The sequence below is a fragment of the Pristiophorus japonicus genome, chromosome 11 (assembly GCF_044704955.1).
Source record: "Pristiophorus japonicus isolate sPriJap1 chromosome 11, sPriJap1.hap1, whole genome shotgun sequence".
NCBI lineage: Eukaryota > Metazoa > Chordata > Chondrichthyes > Pristiophoridae > Pristiophorus > Pristiophorus japonicus.
In genome coordinates this window covers 154172192-154189944 of record NC_091987.1, presented here as the reverse complement: position 1 = coordinate 154189944, position 17753 = coordinate 154172192, and the positions used below count along the sequence as shown (strand labels likewise).

Below are 17753 nucleotides of genomic sequence, written 5' to 3'. Positions count from 1 at the left end.
AGAACTGTCGGAGGGGCAATACTGAGGGAATGGTCTACTGTCAGAGGGACAGTACTGAGGGAGCGCTGCACTGTCAGAGGGGCAGTACTGAGGGAGCACTGCACTGTCGGAGGGGCAGTACTGAGGGAGTGCTGCACTGTCGGAGGGGCAGTACTGAGGGAGCACCACACTGTCGGAGGGGCAGTATTGAGGGAGTGCCGCAGTGTCGGAGAGGCAGTACTGAGGGAGTGCCGCACTGTCGGAGGGGCATTACTGAGGGAACGCCGCACTGTCGGAGGGGCAGTACTGAGGGAGTGCCGCACTGTCTGAGGGGCAGTACTGAGGGAGCGCCGCACTGTCGGAGGGGCAGTACTGAGGGAGCACCGCACTGTCGGAGGGGCAGTACTGAGGGAGTGCTCCACTGTCGGAGGGGCAGTACTGAGGGAGCACCGCACTGTCGGAGGGGCAGTATTGAGGGAGTGCCGCACTGTCTGAGGAGCAGTACTGAGGGAGTGCCACACTGTCTGAGGGGCAGTACTGAGGGTGCGCCGCACTGTTGGAGGGGCAGTACTGAGGGAATGGCCTACTGTCAGAGGGACAGTCGTGAGGGAGCGCAGCACTGTCAGAGGGGCAGTACTGAGGGAGCACTGCACTGTCGGAGGGGCAGTACTGATGGAGCACTGCACTGTCAGAGGGGCAGTACTGAGGGAGCGCTGCACTATCGGAGGGGCAGAGCTGAGGGAGCACTGCACTGTCGGAGGGGCAGTACTGAGGGAGCACTGCACTCTCGGAGGGGCAGTACTGGGTGAGCGCCGCATTGGCGGAGGGGCAGTACTGAGGGAGCGCCGCACTGTCTGAGGGGCAGTACTGAGGGAGTGCCGCACTGTCTGAGGGGCAGTACTGAGGGAGCGCCGCACTGTCGGAGGGGCAGTACTGAGGGAGCGCCGCACTGTCTGAAGGGCAGTACTGAGGGAGCACCGCACTGTCGGAGGGGCAGTACTGAGGGAGAACTGCACTGTCGGAGGGGCAGTACTGAGGGAATGGTTCACTGTCTGAGGGGCAGTACTGAGAGAGTGCTGCACTGTCGGACGGGCAGTACTGAGGGAGCACTGCACTGTCGGAGGGGCAGTACTGAGGGAATGGTTCACTGTCTGAGGGGCAGTACTGAGGGAATGGTTCACTGTCGGAGGAGCAGTACTGAGGGTGCGCCGCACTGTCGGAGGGGCAGTACTGAGGGAGCGTTGCAGTGTTGGAGGGGTAGTAGTAAAGGGGCACTGCACTGTCGGAGGGGCAGTACTGAGGGATCACTACACTGTCGGAGGGGCAGTACTGAAGGAGTGCTGCACTGTCGGAAGGGCAGTACTGAGGGAGCACCGCAGTGTCGGAGGGGCAGTACTGAGGGAGTGCCGCACTGTCGGAGGAGCAGTACTGAGGATGTGCCGCACTGTGTGAGGGGCAGTACTGAGGGAGCGCCGCACTGTCTGAGGGGCAGTACTGAGGGAGTGCCGCACTGTCTGAGGGGCAGAACTGAGGGAGCACTGCACTGTCGGAGGGGCAGTACTGAGGGAGTGCTGCACTGTCGGAGGGGCAGTACTGAGGGAGCACCGCACTGTCGGAGGGGCAGTATTGAGGGAGTGCCGCACTGTCGGAGGGGCAGTACTGAGGGAGTGGCGCACTGTCTGAGGAGCAGTACTGAGGGAGTGCCACACTGTCTGAGGGGCAGTACTGAGGGAGCACTGCACTGTCGGAGGGGCAGTACTGAGGGAGCACTGCACTGCCGGAGGGGCAGTACTGAGGGAGTGCTGCACTGTCGGAGGGGCAGTACTGAGGGAGCACTGCAGTGTCGGAGGGGCAGTACTGAGGGAGCATCGTACTGTCGGAGGGGCAGTACTGAGGGACTGCTGCACTGTCGGAGGGGCAGTACTGAGGGAGCGTTGCACTATCGGAGAGGCAGGACTGAGGGAGCCCCGCACTGTCGGAAGGGCAGTACTGAGAGACTGCTGCACTGTCGGAGGGGCAGTCCTGAGGGAGCACCGCACTGTCGGAGGGGCAGGAATGAGGGAGTGCGGCACTGTCGGAGGGGCAATACTGAGGGAGCACCGCACTGTCGGAGGGGCAGTACTGAGGAAGCGCTGCAGTGTTGGAGGGGCAGTACTGGGTGAGCGCCGCATTGTCGGAGGGGCAGTACTGAGGGAATGGTTCACTGTCGGAGGGGCAGTACTGAGGGAACGCCGCACTGTCGGAGGGGCAGTACTGAGGAAGCGCAGCACTGTCAGAAGGGCAGTACTGAGGGAGTGCTGCACTGTTGGAGGGGCAGGACTGAGGGAGCGCCGCACTGTTGGAGGGGCAGTACTGAGGAAGCACTGCACTGTCGGAGGGGCAGTACTGAGGGACTGCTGCACTGTTGGAGGGGCAGTACTGAGGGAGCGCCGCACTGTCGGAGGGGTAGTACTGAGGGAGTGCTGCACTGTCGGAGGGGCAGTACTGGGTGAGCGCCGCATTGTCAGAGTGGCAGCACTGAGGGAGCGCCGCACTGTCGGAGGGGCAGTACTGAGGGAGTGCTGCTCTGTCGGAGGGGCAGTACTGAGGGAGCGCTGCACTGTCTGAAGGGCAGTACTGAGGGAGCACCGCACTGTCGGAGGGGCAGTACTGAGGGAGAACTGCACTGTCGGAGGGGCAGTACTGAGGGAAAGGTTCACTGTCTGAGGGGCAGTACTGAGAGAGTGCTGCACTGTCGGAAGGGCAGTACTGAGGGAGCACTGCACTGTCGGAGGGGCAGTACTGAGGGAATGGTTCACTGTCTGAGGGGAAGTACTGAGGGAGTGCTGCACTGTCGGAGGGGCAGTACTGAGGGAGCACTGCACTGTCGGAGGGGCAGTACTGAGGGAACGCCGCACTGTCGGAGGGGCAGTACTGAGGGAGTGGCGCACTGTCTGAGGAGCAGTACTGAGGGAGCGCTGCACTGTCTGAGGGGCAGTACTGAGGGAGCGCTGCAGTGTCTGAGGGGCAGTACTGAGGGAGTGCCGCACTGTCTGAGGGGCATGTACTGCGGGAGTGCCGCACTGTCTGAGGGGCAGTACTGAGGGAGCGGCGCACTGTCTGAGGGGCAGTACTGAGGGAGTGCAGAACTGTCGGAGGGGCAATACTGAGGGAATGGTCTACTGTCAGAGGGACAGTACTGAGGGAGCGCTGCACTGTCAGAGGGGCAGTACTGAGGGAGCACTGCACTGTCGGAGGGGCAGTACTGAGGGAGTGCTGCACTGTCGGAGGGGCAGTACTGAGGGAGCACCGCACTGTCGGAGGGGCAGTATTGAGGGAGTGCCGCACTGTCGGAGGGGCAGTACTGAGGGAGTGGCGCACTGTCTGAGGAGCAGTACTGAGGGAGTGCCACACTGTCTGAGGGGCAGTACTGAGGGTGCGCCGCACTGTTGGAGGGGCAGTACTGAGGGAATGGTCTACTGTCAGAGGGACAGTAGTGAGGGAGCGCAGCACTGTCAGAGGGGCAGTACTGAGGGAGCACTGCACTGTCGGAAGGGCAGTACTGAGGGAGCACTGCACTGCCAGAGGGGAAGTACTGAAGGAGTGCTGCACTGTCGGAAGGGCAGTACTGAGGGAGCACCGCAGTGTCGGAGAGGCAGTACTGAGGGAGTGCCGCACTGTCGGAGGGGCATTACTGAGGGAACGCCGCACTGTCGGAGGGGCAGTACTGAGGGAGTGCCGCACTGTCTGAGGGGCAGTACTGAGGGAGCGCCGCACTGTCGGAGGGGCAGTACTGAGGGAGCACCGCACTGTCGGAGGGGCAGTACTGAGGGAGTGCTCCACTGTCGGAGGGGCAGTACTGAGGGAGCACCGCACTGTCGGAGGGGCAGTATTGAGGGAGTGCCGCACTGTCTGAGGAGCAGTCCTGAGGGAGTGCCACACTGTCTGAGGGGCAGTACTGAGGGTGCGCCGCACTGTTGGAGGGGCAGTACTGAGAAAATGGCCTACTGTCAGAGGGACAGTCGTGAGGGAGCGCAGCACTGTCAGAGGGGCAGTACTGAGGGAGCACTGCACTGTCGGAGGGGCAGTACTGATGGAGCACTGCACTGCCAGAGGAGCAGTACTGAGGGAGCGCTGCACTGTCGGAGGGGCAGAGCTGAGGGAGCACTGCACTGTCGGAGGGGCAGTACTGAGGGAGCACTGCACTCTCGGAGGGGCAGTACTGGGTGAGTGCCGCATTGTCGGAGGGGCAGTACTGAGGGAGCGCCGCACTGTCTGAGGGGCAGTACTGAGGGAGTGCCGCACTGTCTGAGGGGCAGTACTGAGGGAGCGCCGCACTGTCGGAGGGGCAGTACTGAGGGAGCGCCGCACTGTCTGAAGGGCAGTACTGAGGGAGCACCGCACTGTCGGAGGGGCAGTACTGAGGGAGAACCGCACTGTCGGAGGGGCAGTACTGAGGGAATGGTTCACTGTCTGAGGGGCAGTACTGAGAGAGTGCTGCACTGTCGGAAGGGCAGTACTGAGGGAGCACTGCACTGTTGGAGGGGCAGTACTGAGGGAATGGTTCACTGTCTGAGGGGCAGTACTGAGGGAGCGCAGCACTGTCGGAGGGGCAATACTGAGGGAATAGTCTACTGTCAGAGGGACAGTACTGAGGGAGCGCTGCACTGTCAGAGGGGCAGTACTTTGGGAGCACTGCACTGTCGGAGGGGCAGTACTGAGGGAGTGCTGCACTGTCGGAGGGGCAGTACTGAGGGAGCACCGCACTGTCGGAGGGGCAGTATTGAGGGAGTGCCGCACTGTCGGAGGGGCATTACTGAGGGAACGCCGCACTGTCGGAGGGGCAGTACTGAGGGAGTGGCGCACTGTCTGAGGAGCAGTACTGAGGGAGTGCCACACTGTCTGAGGGGCAGTACTGAGGGTGCGCCGCACTGTTGGAGGGGCAGTACTGAGGGAATGGCCTACTGTCAGAGGGACAGTAGTGAGGGAGCGCAGCATTGTCAGAGGGGCAGTACTGAGGGAGCACTGCACTGTCGGAAGGGCAGTACTGAGGGAGCACTGCACTGCCAGAGGGGCAGTACTGAGGGAGTGCTGCACTGTCGGAGGGGCAGTACTGAGGGGGCACTGCACTGTCGGAGGGGCAATACTGACGGAGCACTGCACTGTCGGAGGGGCAGTACTGGGTGAGCGCCGCATTGTCGGAGGGGCAGTACTGAGGGAGCGCCGCACTGTCTGAGGGACAGTACTGAGGGAGTGCCGCACTGTCTGAGGGGCAGTACTGAGGGAGCGCCGCACTGTCGTAGGGGCAGTACTGAGGGAGCGCAGCACTATCTGAAGGGCAGTACTGAGGGAGCACCGCACTGCACTGTCGGAGGGGCAGTACTGAGGGAGAACTGCACTGTCGGAGGGGCAGTACTGAGGGAATGGTTCACTGTCTGAGGTGCAGTACTGAGAGAGTGCTGCACTGTCGGAAGGACAGTACTGAGGGAGCACTGCACTGTCGGAGGGGCAGTACTGAGGGAATGGTTCACTGTCTGAGGGGCAGTACTGAGGGAGTGCTGCACTGTCGGAGGGGCAGTACTGAGGGAGCACTGCACTGTCGGAGGGGCAGTACTGAGGGAATGGTTCACTGTCTGAGGGGCAGTACTGAGGGAATGGTTCACTGTCGGAGGAGCAGTACTGAGGGAGTGGCGCACTGTCTGAGGAGCAGTACTGAGGGAGTGCCGCACTGTCTGAGGGGCAGTACTGAGGGTGCGCCGCACTGTTGGAGGGGCAGTACTGAGGGAATGGCCTACAGTCAGAGGGACAGTAGTGAGGGAGCGCAGCACTGTCAGACGGGCAGTACTGAGGGAGCACTGCACTGTCGGAGGGGCAGTACTGAGGGAGCACTGCACTGCCGGAGGGGCAGTACTGAGGGAGTGCTGCACTGTCGGAGGGGCAGTACTGAGGGAGCACTGCACTGTCGGGGGGGCAGTACTGAGGGAGCACTGCAGTGTCGGAGGGGCAGTACTGAGGGAGCATCGTACTGTCGGAGGGGCAGTACTGAGGGACTGCTGCACTGTCGGAGGGGCAGTACTGAGTGAGCGTTGCACTGTCGGAGGGGCAGGACTGAGGGAGCACCGCACTGTCGGAAGGGCAGTACTGAGAGACTGCTGCACTGTCGGAGGGGCAGTACTGAGGGAGCACCGCACTGTCAGAGGGGCAGGAATGAGGGAGTGCGGCACTGTCGGAGGGGCAGTACTGAGGGAGCGCTGCACTGTCGGAGGGGCAATACTGAGGGAGCACCGCACTGTCGGAGGGGCAGTACTGAGGGAATGATTCACTGTCTGAGGGGCAATGCTGAGGGAGCGCTGCACTGTCGGAGGGGCAGTACTGAGGGAACGCCGCACTGTCGGAGGGGCAGTACTGAGGAAGCGCAGCACTGTCAGAGGGGCAGTACTGAGGGAGTGCTGCACTGTTGGAGGGGCAGTACTGAGGGAGCGCTGCACTGTAGGAGGGGCAGTACTGAGGGAGCGCCGCACTGTTGGAGGGGCAGTACTGAGGGAGCACTGCAGTGTCGGAGGGGCAGTACTGAGGGAGCATCGTACTGTCGGAGGGGCAGTACTGAGGGAGCGTTGCACTGTCGGAGGGGCAGGACTGAGGGAGCCCCGCACTGTCGGAGGGGCAGTACTGAGGGACTGCTGCACTGTTGGAGGGGCAGTACTGAGGGAGCGCCGCACTGACGTAGGGGCAGTCCTGAGGAAGCGCTGCAGTGTTGGAGGGGCAGTACTGGGTGAGCGCCGCATTGTCGGAGTGGCAGCACTGAGGGAGCGCCGCACTGTCGGAGGGGCAGTACTGAGGGAGTGCTGCTCTGTCGGAGGGGCAGTACTGAGGGAGCGCTGCACTGTCTGAAGGGCAGTACTGAGGGAGCACCGCACTGTCGGAGGGGCAGTACTGAGGGAGAACTGCACTGTCGGAGGGGCAGTACTGAGGGAATGGTTCACTGTCTGAGGGGCATACTGAGAGAGTGCTGCACTGTCGGAGGGGCAGTACTGAGGGAGCACTGCACTGTCGGAGGGGCAGTACTGAGGGAACGCCGCACTGTCGGAGGGGCAGTACTGAGGGAGTGGCGCACTGTCTGAGGAGCAGTACTGAGGGAGCGCTGCATTGTCTGAGGGGCAGTACTGAGTGAATGGTTCACTGTCTGAGGGGCAGTACTGAGAGAGTGCTGCACTGTCTGAGGGGCAGTACTGAGGGAGCACTGCACTGTCGGAGGGGCAGTACTGAGGGAACGCCGCACTGTCGGAGGGGCAGTACTGAGGGACTGCTGCACTGTTGGAGGGGCAGTACTGAGGGAGCGCCGCACTGACGGAGGGGCAGTACTGAGGGAGTGGCGCACTGTCTGAGGAGCAGTACTGAGGGAGCGCTGCACTGTCGGAGGGGCAGTACTGAGGGAATGGTTCACTGTCTGAGGGGCAGTACTGAGAGAGTGCTGCACTGTCGGAGGGGCAGTACTGAGGGACTGCTGCACTGTTGGAGGGGCAGTACTGAGGGAGCGCCGCACTGACGGAGGGGCAGTACTGAGGAAGTGCTGCAGTGTTGGAGGGGCAGTACTGGGTGAGCGCCGCATTGTCGGAGGGGCAGTACTGAGGGAGTGCTGCTCTGTCGGAGGGGCAGTACTGAGGGAGCGCTGCACTGTCTGAAGGGCAGTACTGAGGGAGCACCGCACTGTCGGAGGGGCAGTACTGAGGGAGAACTGCACTGTCGGAGGGGCAGTACTGAGGGAATGGTTCACTCTCTGAGGGGCAGTACTGAGGGAGTGGCGCACTGTCTGAGGAGCAGTACTGAGGGAGCGCTGCACTGTCTGAGGGGCAGTACTGAGGGAGCGCTGCAGTGTCTGAGGGGCAGTACTGAGGGAGTGCCGCACTGTCTGAGGGGCATGTACTGCGGGAGTGCCGCACTGTCTGAGGGGCAGTACTGAGGGAGCGGCGCACTGTCTGAGGGGCAGTACTGAGGGAGCGCAGCACTGTCGGAGGGGCAGTACTGAGGGAATGGTCTACTGTCAGAGGGACAGTACTGAGGGAGCGCTGCACTGTCAGAGGGGCAGTACTGAGGGAGCACTGCACTGTCGGAGGGGCAGTACTGAGGGAGTGCTGCACTGTCGGAGGAGCAGTACTGAGGGAGCGCCGCACTGTCGGAGGGGCAGTACTGAGGGAGCGTTGCAGTGTTGGAGGGGTAGTAGTGAAGGGGCGCTGCACTGTCGGAGGGGCAGTACTGAGGGAGCACTGCACTGTCGGAGGGGCAGTACTGAAGGAGTGCTGCACTGTTGGAAGGGCAGTACTGAGGGAGCACCGCAGTGTCGGAGGGGCATTACTGAGGGAACGCCGCACTGTCGGAGGGGCAGTACTGAGGGAACGCCGCACTGTCGGAGGGGCAGTACTGAGGGAGTGGCGCACTGTCTGAGGAGCAGTACTGAGGGAGTGCCACACTGTCTGAGGGGCAGTACTGAGGGTGCATCGCACTGTTGGAGGGGCAGTACTGAGGGACTGCTGCACTGTCGGAGGGGCAGTACTGAGGGAGCGTTGCACTGTCGGAGGGGCAGGACTGAGGGAGCACCGCACTGTCGGAAGGGCAGTACTGAGGGAATGGTTCACTGTCGGTAGGGCAGTACTGAGGGAGTGCTGCACTGTCGGAAGGGCAGGACTGAGGGAGCACCGCAGTGTTGGAGGGGCACTACTGAGGGAGCGGCGCATTGTCGGAGGGGCAGTACTGAGGGAGTGCCGCACTGTCGGAGGGGCAGTACTGAGAGATCGCCGCACTGTCGGAGGGGCAGTACTGAGGGAGCGCTGCACTGTCGGAGGGGTAGTACTGAGGGAGTGGCGCACTGTCTGAGGGGCAGTACTGAGGGAGCGCCGCACTGTCGGAGGGGTAGTACTGAGGGAGTGGCGCACTGTCTGAGGGGCAGTACTGAGGGAGCGCCGCACTGTCTGAGGGGCAGTACTGAGGGAGTGCCGCACTGTCTGAGGGGCAGTACTGAGGGAGTGGCGCACTGTCTGAGGGGCAGTACTGAGGGAGCGCCGCACTGTCTGAAGGGCAGTACTGAGGGAATGCCGCACTGTCTGAGGGGCAGTACTGAGGGAGGGGCGCACTGTCGGAGGTGCCATCTTTCAGATGCGATGTTAACCGAGGCCCCTTCTGCCCTCTTGGTCGCAGGGTCAATATGTTGATGAAGAACAGGGGAGTTCTCTCTGCTCTCCTGTCATCGCTCAACCCACATCACGATAAAACAGAGCATCCGATCATTACCACAATTCTATATGCAGGACCTCGCTTTGTGAAAAGCGGCATCCTCATTTCCGACAATAACTGCAATAAAAAAAGGAGAACTCAATGTCAAAGTGCTTTCGGATGTACCGTGTTTGTGAAATGCACAAGGGTTTTACCCCAGGATGGAAATACTTTGGTGCTACTTACTGGAGACTGCCCCTGGTTTACAGGATGAATCTTGTCCGTCCAGCGGTGACTTTGATCCCCTTCAGCGCACTGATGTTAGCCTGGAAGTGTTGAGCTGAACGGGATCATAGGCGTTTAGCTTTTACTTTCTACAACACCAGACAAGAGGCAATCTGGGAGTGGTCTGAGTGCAAGTGTCAGCGTGGCTAAGCTGTGTTGGAGGGGAATTTGTGAATCCTGTTTTTTGATATGAAGCTTCTATGTCCCAATGTTGTGCTGTAGATGTCAAGTGGTTCTAATTTTGTGAAGCTGTAAAACCAAACACGGTTTATTTTTATCAGGGACTGTTTCTGACTGAACAGTGCACAGAAACACACAGCAATGATTTGGACTTGAATGTAGACTTGTATGCTCCGATGGGCAGGCCACATTGTCCGCAAGCCAGACTCCCAAAGCAAGCGCTCTACTCGGAACTCCTTCACGGCAAACGAGCCAAAGGTGAGCAGAGGAAACATTACAGGGACCCCCTCAAGGCCTCCCTTACGTAGTAAGTGTGCTCGGCAGGTAGTGCAGGAGTCCCCTGTGAGTCCATCTCGCTTTCAAACCGATATTCACTTCTGAGTATCGGTAAGGATGATGGTGCCTCTGGTGAGTGCAGCCAGAGCCAATTCCAAGGCACCACGGGAGGCTCAGCTGCACAGGGGGGAAGGATGAAGAACAAAGGAGCCCTAGTGATAGGGGATTGTATAGTTAGGGGAACAGACAGGCGTTTCTATGGTCATAGACGTGACTCCTGAATTGTTTTGTGCCGCCCTGGTGTCAGGGTCAAGGATGTCACGGAGCGGACGCAGGGCATCCTGGGTGGGGGGAGGGTAAACAGCTAGAGGTCGTGGTCCATATCGGGACCAACCACATAGGTAAAATGAGGGATGAGGTCCTACAGGAAGAATTCAAGGAGCTAGGAAGAAAATTAAAGGGCAGGACCTCAAGGGTAGTAATCTCCGGGCTACTACCAGTGCTAATGAGTATAAGAATAGAAGGATAGAGAGGATGGACACGTGGCTGGAGAGTTGGTGTAGGAGGGAGGGCTTTAAATTCTTGAGGCATTGGGACCACTTCTGGGGGAGATGGGACCTGTACAAATCGGACGGGTTGCACCTCAACAGCGCCGGGACCAATATCCTCGCGGGGAGTTTTGCTAGTGCTGTTGGAGAGAGTTTAAACTAGCTTGGCAGGGGGATGGGAACCTGAGAACAAATTCAAAAGAGAAAGAAGTAAAGCAGAAGTTGGAGAACAAGAATCCAGAAAGCGAATCTGTAAGACAGAGGAAACAGGGCTTAGTATGTAGTGAGCAAGGAGGTCTTCCTGTGCTGAATGATATATATTTTAATGCAAGGAGCAGAGCGAATAAGGCGGATGAGCTAAGAGCACAGGTAGACATTTGGGAATATGACATTATAGCCATTACAGAAACATGGCTGAAAGAGGGGCAGGTTTGGCAGATCAATATTCCTGGCTACAGGATTTTTAGATAAGATGGAGAAGGGGGGGACGTCGCGGTATTGATTAAAGAAACTATTACAGCGGTGAGGAGGGATGATATTTTAGAGGGATCATCAACTGAGGCCATATGGGTCAAATTGAAAAATAACAAAGGGGCGATCACACTGCTGGGCGTGTATTATAGACCCCCAAACAGTGGGAGGGAGATAGAGGAGCAAATATGTAGGCAAATTGCTGTGAAGTCCAAAAACCATAGGGCAGTAATAGTAGGGGATTTTAACTATCCAAATATTGATTGGGACAAATATAGTGTGTAGGGTATAGAGGGTGCAGAATTCTTGAAATGCATTCAAGAGAACTTTTTTAGTCAGTATGTAGCAAGCCCAACACGAGAGGGGGCGGTCTTAGATTCAATTTTGGAGAATGAAGCTGGGTAGGTTGAAGGGGTATTAGTGGGGGAGCACTTGGGTGCCAGTGACCATAATTCAGTCAGGTTCAAGTTGGTTATGGATAAGGACAAGGATAGGCCTGGGATAAAAGTTCTGAATTGGGGAAAAGCTAATTTTGTTAAGTTAATGAGTGATTTGGCCACATTGGACTGGAAACAACTACTTGTGGGTAAATCAGTGTCGGAACAGTAGGAGGCACTCAAGGAGGAGATCCGGAGGGCTCAGGCCAAACATGTGCCCTTAAAGAAAAAGGCTGGGAAAAATAATTCTAGAGCCCCTTGGATGTCTAGGGACTTACAGGGGAGGATAAAGTAAAAAAAGGCATGTTTATGTCATATACCAACGGCTAAATACTATAGAATCTTTAGAGGAATATAGAAAGTTAAGAGGCAATATTAAAAAGGATATTAGGAATTCTGAGAGAGAGCATGAGAAATGCTTGGCTAGTAAAATTAAGGAAAACCTTAAGATGTTCTATAAATATATTAAGAGTAAGAGGGTAACTAAAGAAAGGGTAGGGTCTATTAGAGACCACGAGGGTAATCTTTGTGTGGAGGTGGAAGATGTTGGGAAGGTTCTTAACGAATACTTTGCATCTGTTTTCACAAAGGAAAGGGGCAATGCAGATACTGCTATCGAGGAGGAGTGTGATATTCTGGATGAAATAAATATAATGAGAGAGGAAGTATTGAGGGGTTTAGCAGCTTTGAAAGTAGATAAGTCTCCAGGCCCAGATGAAATACATCCCAGGCTGCTGAGCGAAGTAAAAGAGGAAATAGCAGAGGCCTTGACCATCATTTTCCAGTCCTCTTTGGATCTGGGCATGGTGTCGGAGGATTGGAGGACTGCCTTATTTAAGAAGGGAGAAAGGGATAGGCCGAGTAATTACAGGCCTGTTAGCCTAACGTCACTGGTGGGAAAATTATTGGAAAAAATTCTGAAAGACTGGATAAATCTGCATTTGGAAATGCAAGAATTAATTAGGGACAGTCAGCACGGATTTGTTAAGGGAGGCTCGTGTTTGACTAACCTGATTGAATTTTTTGAGGAGGTAACCAAGAGGGTCGATGAGGGTAGTGCGTATGATATAGTTTATATGGACTTTAACAAGGCTTTTAATAATGTCCCACATGGTAGACTGGTCATGAAGGTTAAAGCCCATGGGATCCAGGGCAAAGTGGCAAGTTGGATCCAAAATTGGCTTGGAGGTAGGAAGCAAAGGGTAATGGTTGATGGATGTTTTTGTGACTGGAAGGATGTTTCCAGTGGGGTTCCGCAAGGCTCAGTACTGGGTCCCTTGCTTTTTGTGGAATATATCAATGATTTAGATTTGAATACAAGAAGTATGATTAAGAAGTTTACAGATGACACTAAAATTGCCTGTGTGGTTGACAATGAAGAGGAAAGTCATGGGCTGCAGGAGGATATCAATCTACTGGTCAGGTGGGCAGAGCAGTGGCAAATGGAATTTAATTCAGAGAAGTGTGAGGTGATGCACTTTGGGAGGGCTAATAAGGAAAGTGTATACACATTAAGCGGTAGGCCACTTAATAGTGTAGATGAACAAAGGGACCTTGGAGTGCTTGTCCACAGATCCCTGAAAGTAGCAGGCCAGGTGGATAAGGTGATTAAGGAGGCATACAGAATGCTTTCCTTTATTGGCCAAGGCATAGAATATAAGAGTAGGGAGGTTATGGTTAAATTGTATAATACTTTGGTTAGGCCACAGCTGGAGTATTGCGTGCAGTTCTGGTCGCCATATTATAGGAAGGACGTGATTGCACTAGAGTGGGTGCAGAGGAGATTACTAGGATGCTGTCTGGAATGGAGAATTTTAGTTATGAGTACAGATTGGATAGGCTGGGTTTGTTCTCATTGGAACAGAGGAGTTGAGAGGAGACCTCAGTGAGGTGTACAAAATATTGAGGGGCCTGGACAGAGTGGATATAAGGGTCTATTTCCATTGGTGGAGGGATCTATTACGAGGGGGCATAGTTTTAAGGTGGGTGGTGGAAGGTTTAGAGGGGATTTGAGGGGGGGGCTTCTTTACACAGAGGGTTGTGGGGATCTGGAACTCACTGCCTGGAAGAGTGGCAGATGCAGAAACCCTCACCACTTTTAAGAGATGCTTAGATGGGCATTTAAAGTGCAGTAACCTGCAGGGTTACGGACCTGCAGCTGGTAATTTGGATTAGACTGGATGACCTTTTGTTGGACGGTGCAGATGTAATGGTAAGTACTGCGGGGAATAGAATACGGTCAGGGTGATCTCCTGGGTTAGTTTCGATCGCCTGGGTGGGTCAGAGAGGAATTTTCACAGATTTGTTTCTCCCTAAATTGGCCTGGCTTTTTATCTGGCTTTTGCCTCTCCCAGGAGATCACATGGCTCCAGTCGGGGTGGAGTGTAGATGTTTTTAGTATAAGGGGTATTGCAGTGGTGTGGGATGGACTGTTGGGCTGGGTGCTCTTTGCCTTTCCGTCATTGTTCATTGGTCATAGGTTTATATGTAACCTTTAGGGCTGCTGACCGAGGGCCGTGCAGCTCTTTGTCGTGCGGCGCGGACACGATGGGCCAAAATGGCCTCCTTCAGTGCTGTAAATTTCTATGTTTCTATAAAGTGCAACATCCCCACTGACACCTGGGTGTCCCTGGCCATAGATCGCCCTAAGTGGAGGAAGTGCATCCGGGAGGGCGCTGAGAACCTCGAGTCTCGTCACCAAAAGCATGCAGAAACCAAGCACAGGCAGCGGAAGGAGCGTGCGGCAAACCAGTCCCACCCTCCTCTTCCCTCAACCACTGTCTGTCCCACCTGTGACAGGGACTGTGGCTCTCGTATTGGACTGTTCAGCCATCTAAGGAATCATTTTAAGAGTGGAAGCAAGTATCCCTCGATTCTGAGGGACTGCCTAAGATGATGATGAGACTTGTATGATTAAGAAGTTTGAGGTTGATACTAAAATAGGCTGTGTGGTTGATAATGAAGAAGAAAGCTATAAACTGCAGGAATATATCAATCAACTGGTCAGGTGGACAGAACAGTGTCAAATGGAATTCAATCCAGCTAAGTGAGGTAATGCATTTGGGGAGGGCTAACAAGGCAAGGGAATACACATTAAATGGTAGGACACTGAAAAGTGTACAGCAACAAAGGGACCTTGGAGTGCAGGTCCACAGATCCCTGAAGGTAGCAGGCCAGGTTGATAAGGTGGTTAAGAAGGCATATGGCATACTTGACTTTATTAGCCGAGGCATGTAATACAAGAGCAGGGAGGTTATGCTTGACCTGTATAAAACACTGGTTAGGCCACAGCTGGAGTACTGTGTGCAGTTCTGGTCACCACATTACAGGAAAGATGTGATTGCATTAGGGAGGGTACAGAGGAGATTTACGAGGATGTTGCCTGGACTGGAGAATTTTGGCTATGAGGAAAGATTGGATAGGCTGGGGTTGTTTTCCTTGGAACAGAGGAAGCTGAGGGGAGACCTGATTGAGGTGTATAAAATCATAAGGGGCCTGGATAGAGTGGATAGGAAGGACCTATTTCCCTTAGCAGAGGGGTCAACAACCAGGGGGCATAGATTTAAAGTAATTGGGGGGAGGTTTAGAGGTGATTTGAGGGGAAATTCCTTCACCCAGAGGATGGTGGGGGTCTGGAACTCACGGCCTGAAAGGGTGGTAGAGGCAGAAACCCTCACCACATTTAAAAAGTACTTGGATGTGCATCTGAAGTGCCGTAACCTACAGGGCTATGGACCAAGAGCTGGAAAGTGGGATTAGGCTGGATAGCTCTTGGTCGACCGGCACGGACACAATGGGCCAAAATGGCCTCCTTCCGTGCTGCAAATTTCTATGATGCTATGATTTTAATCCCAACAAGAGGCAGACATTGGTCCAGAGCCAAGAATGGATCTGTAAATTCAATGGTCAAAACACATACACACACACACACACACACACTCAAACACACACACACACTCATGCATAGACACACACACACACTCAAACACACACACACACACACACTCACACATACACACACAAAAAACAAAAAACACACACACACACACTTACACATGCACGCACTCACACACACACACTCAAACACACACACACATACACACACTCACACACACACACTCACACATACACAGGCACACATACTCACACTCAAATACACACACAAACACACATTCACACACACACGCACACTCTCTCACACACACACATACAATCACATACACACACACACTCACACACACTCACACTCATACACACACACTCACACACACACACACACTCACACATACATACACTCATACACTCACACACACATATACACTCACACACATACATACACTCTCACACACACTCACACATGCACAGACACACATACTCACACTCACACTCACACACACACTCAAACACACACACACACACACTCACACACACACACATACATATTCACACACTCACACACACACACACACACACACAAACAACACACACACACACACACTCACACTCACACACACAGAGACACACACACTCACAGTCACACTCACACACACACGCACTCAAACACACACACTCACACATGCACACACTCACACACACACAGAGACACACACACTCACACTCACATTCACACACTCAAACAAACACTCACACACACACACACTCACACACTCAAACACACACACACACACACACACTCACACTCACAGAGACACACACACTCACATTCACATTCACACACTCAAACACACACACACACAAACACTCAAACACACACACACACACAAACACTCAAACACACACACTCAACTCACAGTCACACACACATATACTCAAATACACACACTGACACACACAAACACACAAACACACACACACTCACACTCTCTCACACACATACATACACTCTCACACACACACACACTCACTCAGTCACACACACACGCACTCACACTCACACAGACACACAATCTCTCACTCACACACTCACACACACACACACTCACTCAGTCACACACGCACACACTCACACAGACATACACTCACACAGACACACAATCTCTCACTCACACACTCACACACACATACACTCACACACACACACTCACACACACACACGTACACTCACTTACACTCACTCACACTCATACATACACACTCACACACATTCACACAATCTCACACTAACTCACACTCACACACACTAACACACACACACAATCTCACACACACACTGACGCACACACACACTCACACTTGCACTCACACACACTCTCACACACTCTCACAGACACTCACAGACACTCACAGACACTCACACTCACACACAGTCAGATTCACTCTCAGACACACTCACACATACACACTCACAAACACTCAGATTCACTCTCTCACACTCATACACACTCACATTTACATTCAAACACACTCACACACTCATAAACTCATACACTCCTCTCATCACTTCCCTCACTCACTCCCCTCACTCACCTCACACTCTTACTTACACGCACACTCACTTCCTCTCTCTCACTCACACTCATTCACACTATCACTCACTATCACTCACATTCACTCTCACTCACTCACCCTCACACACTCTCACTCTCACTCTTACTCACACTCACACACATTCACTCACTCACTCACGCTCTCACTCACATTCACTTACTCACTCACGCTCTCACTCACATTCACTCACTCACACTCACTCACACTCACTCACACTCACTCACACTCACTCGCTCTCACTCTCACTCTCACGCACTCCCTCATTCACACTTAGTCACTCTCACTTCCACTGTCACTCAGTTTCACTCACTCTCTCATTCAATCTCACTCTCTCTCTCACTCACACATACATACACACACTCTCACTCACTCTCACTCTCTCATTCACTCTCACTCTTTCACTCTCAATCCCTACTTTCTCCCATTCACTCTCACTCTCTCACTCACACACACACACTCTGTTAAACACACTCTCACTCTCATTCACTCTCAATCTTTTGCTCTCTCATTCACTCTCTCTCACTCTCACTCTCCATCACTCTGACTCTCTCTCTCTCACTCTCTCATTCACTCTCACTCTCACTCACTTGCTCTCACATTCACTCATTCATTCTCACTTTCACTCTCAGTCACACTCTCTCCCACACTTTCATTCTCACTGTCATTCTCTCTCACTCTCACTCTCTCACTCTCACTCTCAGTTACACTCTCTCTCACTCTCACTCTCTCAGTCACACTCTCTCTCATTCACGCTCATACTCTCTCTCACACTCACTCTCACACTCGCCCTCAGTCACACTCTCTCTCTCTCACTCTCACTCACTCATTCTCACTCACACACTCACACTCATTCACACTCACTCTCACACTCACTCTTACTCTC

At 54.5% G+C, this 17753-nt stretch overlaps 1 protein-coding gene across 1 annotated transcript in view; it reads right to left on the bottom strand.

Annotated features, from left to right (window-relative positions):
* LOC139275620 (myelin-associated glycoprotein-like) overlaps positions 1-9604 on the bottom strand; it is a 94572-nt gene extending 84968 nt beyond the window's left edge. The window contains exons 1-2 of the mRNA XM_070892792.1: positions 9412-9604; positions 9244-9303 (exon numbers count right to left, since the gene is read on the bottom strand). The gene's annotated coding sequence lies outside the window, so the exon portion shown is untranslated. The remainder of the gene's footprint in view (positions 1-9243; positions 9304-9411) is intronic.
* Between the last annotated feature and the right edge of the window lie 8149 nt (positions 9605-17753).